Source organism: Microcebus murinus, chromosome 16, assembly GCF_040939455.1.
Source record: "Microcebus murinus isolate Inina chromosome 16, M.murinus_Inina_mat1.0, whole genome shotgun sequence".
Lineage (NCBI taxonomy): Eukaryota > Metazoa > Chordata > Mammalia > Primates > Cheirogaleidae > Microcebus > Microcebus murinus.
In genome coordinates, this window is record NC_134119.1 from 36,307,836 (window position 1) to 36,313,348 (window position 5,513).

Below are 5,513 nucleotides of genomic sequence, written 5' to 3' on the forward strand. Positions count from 1 at the left end.
CTAATGGGGGGATTGATAAGTAAACATGGAATTTACTAAGGAATGAGTGCTTGGATACGATAATACAGTCTCAGTGGGAGTGAGGCAACTATGAGAACAAAGAAGGCAAGAACTAGAGACAAGGGACTTGTCAGGGGTCTGTGGCAACCATCCAGGTGTGAGTGGTACCAGTGAGCATGGGAGACCATTGATTGCCTTTGATGTATTTTGCTCATTTTTCTTTCTAAGTATGGGAGGTTAGGTGGAGCCTAATCATTCACTTCTGTTAATGGATTCTAACCAATTAATCAATGGACACATAAGGCCACATGTGAACCAAAATACATCATGTACTAGCAAAGCTGGGTCTCTCTTTCTCTCTAGTTGTAACTTACCCACTCAGCTCTTGAGCAAGCAGTAGGAAAAAGAAGGATTCTTCTATCGTGGAGTCACATCTAACCTCACACAGTCGGCAGTACTGTGGCTACGATTTTTCATGCCCCTTGCGTCCATCCCCTTTGGTTGTGTCTTCACGTAAGACTTGGCTTTATGTACCGCATTGACCAATAGAATGTGCAGGAAGGAACGGTGTGCCAAATCCGAGCTGAAGCCACGAGAAGCCTTGAGTTCCTTTTTCACGCACTCTCTCTCTCAACTGCTGCTATTTTGTGAAGAAGCCTGGACTACATTGCTGGAGGATGAGAAATCACAAGGAAAAGAGCTCGGTTATCCCATCCAAGGTCATCCAAGACCAGCCTCCCCCATTTGAACACCCAGCCATGTGAAATAGTCCATCCAAGCAAGATAAGCAGAGTTGCCTACCTGGCCCATAGTTGACTGCTGATGCATGAGTGAGCCAAGATGAAACCAGAATCACCTGGTTGACCCATGCACTTCTTGATGTTAATGGCATTGTTTTAAGTCACTGAATTTTGATGTGGTTTGTTACAAAGTGATATCTAACTGGGACATTTTCTGACATGCAAGAGATTCAAGAAAGAGACCAGACAGAAAAAGAAAGATGCTATCACTTTCATTGCTGTGATTTTGTGGCTTATTACTATGACATTACTACAGCCCACATTCTCTCTGATTTAGTCAGCCAATAAAAAGAAGAAAAGAGATCAGAGATAGGAGTCAAATATTCCCTCTGACACTTCTTGAGTAAAGGTCAGAAACAAAGTCTTACTTGGAGGAAAAACAACTTTCTCCTGGATACAAAAGTCACTTACCATACCTACATTCTTACCCTCTTTGTGAATAATTTATTAACTACTCCTCAGATAAACCGTTCATTGGAGAATATAATAAGCTTATTCAAAGACTGTGCATTGGATAGGACAAAAAAAAATAATGCAACAATAATAACAACAAATGCAGAAAGGTCTATAAAACAAAGCTCAACTAATAGACTTTTCATCTTATTTCTTTATTCCCCCCCTCACAAAAAAAAAAAAAACAGTACCTATAGTAGAATGTAACAAAATATAATATATAAAAAATAAGCTGTCAGGCTTCTGAGGCCGTTAGTGCCTAGAGGCAAATATTTCTGCTAAACTTTTGATGGAGCCCTGGGGAGGGTAGGCGAGGGTCCCAGCTGGAGGGGGATTGGCAGCTGGCTGGGAGCTCAACCTGACTCTCCCTTCCTGTTTCACAAAGAAGGGTTTGTTTGGGTTACAGGGCATGGTGAGTGACTCCTTAGAGCCGTGGGGATATGCTGTGTTCTGGGGGAACATCTGGGCTGCCCATTCAAGCCAGGCTGAAACCCTATCCTGGCCAGAGCTGCTCTAATGAATCAGGTGTAGGTGTATTTTTCTAGAATGTTCAAAAACCACATCTTACCCTGAGAAACAGGGTTTTGTCCATAGAAACCTCATTCCCAAGGACAAGCAATCCTCCTTGGTTCCCATGAAGGGTGTGTTTACTGAGGCTTCGTGCCCAGAGAATTCAAAGACTGAAAGCACGATCTCCACACATCCTCCTTCAAAGCGTGCAAGGAACTCTCACCAAGAAAACCTCCGTTCCCATCGGCAGACTCAGTCCATGCCATTCCCACCTCGTGTCCATAATAGAGTTTCAGAAGATCGAGCCATCACTGTGAGCTGAAGGACTGCATTTCTAAATCCCCTTCTTTCCTTTTTCCAAGGATGTTTCCCATAACACTGTCAGATTCTCCACTTCTTATCCCACCTTGATACTGTGCTATTGCTAATAGTAACACTTCTGCTCCCAATACCTTTTATTATTTACCACAAACTCCAGAGATACAGCATTTTTACTGTATGGTAAATATCAATATTTGCATTTAAAGAACACTTAATATTTGAAATAGTTTTACGCAGATCAGTTTAACTGGATGCAATTGATGAATTAGAAAGAAACTTAAATATTATTTCTGTGTTTTATGGCACCCTAATGAGGTTGGTAGAGAAAGGGTTATTTTCCATTATAAAGGAGGTAACTGAGTCATGGATAGTTAGAGGTGGATCTGGGAGTCTTCATGGGAGTCCAGAGTCTTCATGGGAGTCATTAACAGTGGCTTGTTGGTGGCAGGCCAGAGGGGGAGCCAGGATAGGTCCAGTGGGGCAGAGCAGGATAGGTCCAGTGGGGCAGAGCAACAGGGAGAGGGAGAGATGTCACCCAGAAGAGGGGCCTGCACTCATCAGCCAAGAGCCCATGTAGACCCAAGACAAGGTAAGTAATCAAGGCCTCTTGAAAATTAGAATAACTGATGTAAACGTAGTGTAGGAGCTGTAATTTGTGAGAAATACCAAGACAAAACCAATTTTTACAAATCATGAGAATATGGAGGCCAGATTGTAGAATTTATTGGCATACTGATTCCAATTGTTAACAAAATTATTCTAGAAATGCTCAGGTGTAAACATATCTAAGTAGGTCAATTACCATCTTACTTCTCTTATAACCCACTGTGTTAGACATCTGCTAGTTGTCTCTCTAGCATTTAGTTCTCTTCAATTGCTCATAATGTCCTGATTCTACTTTGTGGAATTAACCTCTTTGTCTTTCCCACCTTTGCAATTAGAGAGTGAGGGACCCCAGCCATTTCTTTCCTGAATCCTTCTGACTTGTCAGGTAGTTTGGGTCTATCTTTGAGAAATCTTTATTTCTGTTAGGTCAAATAATTTATTTTCCAGACCTTCATTTGCTAATATACAAATATCTGAGACCCACATGAGATGTCTTTTCATCATCTGACCAAATGAAGTCTATTTCAAAGGATGAATACCTTGAAAATAGGAATTAAAATAGGGAGGATATTTTAACATCAAATGTAGGATTATTAAATAGAGAGAACTATGAGAAATAAAAATGAAAATCATAAAGAACAACCAAGTTATAAATAAATATGGAAATATCTGAGATCTGGGAAGCTTACTGAGCTGATTTTGAATTTCAAGAAATGCTACTACAATAGCAATAAAATACGAGTCATAAGTGACAAGATTAATGGTTTTGATTGAGTGAATATTGGAATCCAAACCACAAAAAAAGTAGATAGATGTTGAAACTTAACAAAACATAAGGCAATCAAACTTTTCATTGATTTTATGGTATTCAACAAATATTTATTGAATGCCTACCAAGTGCCATGCCCTGGTAACTGATACTTGAACTGTATAAACTGAGCTGTAAGTAGACCACTGAAAGTTACTTTTTAATGAAACACTAAAATTTCGGGTCAAGATATTTACACTGAACTATGCATTAACAAAGAGCATTTACTATCCATTTCACATAGGCACCAGATTTGCATTTTCAGTACTTTTCTGTTATACCTCATTAATAAAATGTTTTATTTTATATGATCACACCTGAGTATTGGAAAAAGCTCATTTCTATAAAAAGGGGCCTTGGCATTCTCTCAATTTTGCACATAACGTATTTAACGTAACAGAGTACATCCATACATAGTGTAAGCGGTGTTCACTTTCCATGTACTTATCACTAAAACTAAGGTTTTGAAGTCAGCAATTTTTAAACTAGCATTCTGACTAAGTTAGTTACATGCTTAATAAAGTTATCAAAATTTTCTAAACTACTATTTCCTTATGTCTAAAATGGAGAAATAATATCTAACTTTCAGTTATTAGATAACTATGTAAGGATCTTTCTTAAAACATATAGCACAGTACTTGCACACAGCAGGGCCTCAATGGGAAGTGAATGAATGAGTGAATGAATAAATGAATTATAAAAAGAAAACAAAACAAAGAAATAGTGTATGTCTAGATTTATCTATTTATTTTTTTAAGAACCGTTTTTCACCATGGAAAAATGTTAGATACATTACAGGCAACCACGGAGAGATGTCTCAAGATTCATAGTATATTCTTAATTCTGGTTAATTTATTGTAGCAAAAATTATACATTAAAATTATCATAAAATGTGATTTAAATTGTGTCATGCTATATTTTTTTCATAATAATGAATTTATTTTTCAGGGTATAGTGTGTGCATATAGCCTATTTACATATTTAGATATATTTCCTATACATAATCAGAATTTGAATTACTGGGCCAGTTTTTAGTTAAATAGTTTATAGCCAAATTGTTTCTCAATATATTTGATATTTTTTATCTATGAGAGGACCAATTTGCCTACATCTTCATTAAATTATTTCTTAGGCCAAAGTGGCATTTTTGTCTTAAAATTTTTTAATAGTTTATATGAAATGCACTGAGACTATTTACTATGGCTTATAAAACTGGTTTTACTAATTTGTAAGCATACTTCTAATAACTTTCTTTTATGAAATACTTAAATTCAATTATTATATAATACTATAATAATACATATGTAATACTAGCAGCAAAAATGTAAAGTAATGGGCCCTGATGTTCCAACTGGCACCTTAAATGGTTATGAATCTTTAATACCTACTTTTATGTTAAGCTTCAAGCAATGAGACAGAGAAAAGAAAGGAGATGAGATATTTCCATAGCACTTTACAAAGTGCTATTATGTCATCCTTCAAATCCATAAGCCGTTATTTTGTACCTTGTGAATCATGCTTTGGAACAATCCAACAGTACTTCAGATTCCACCAAATCATGTATTCTTAAAGTCTTCATGTACCTCTCTCAGACTATCCCTCCCTCAGGGGAAAGCAAACTTCCCTAGATTTGGGAACTAGTAGGTCTTAGGTCTCAGCTTCCCCTTGTCCAGAAACAGGACACAAGATAACAAGCAAAGTGACCTTTGCAATTGTCTTTCTCAAAGGAAGCTGAGTCAGTTTTCCCTAATGTGGTACAAAAAAAAAAATGTTTTTATTATTATACGTTGAGAGCACCATCACTTCTCCCCTGGAAGAAGTTGTCCTTGTGAAAATACCTTCAAGAGCCAGCTGGGAGTAGATGAACCCAAGTCTGGTTGATTGCAAAGTAGACTTTGCAGCTCCTCCCATCAAGAAGTGGAGTCTATTTGTCCACCATTAAATCCAAACTGGTTTTGTGACTCACTATGGCAATAGAATGTGGTGGAAGTGACATTCTACTATCCTGAAGCTAG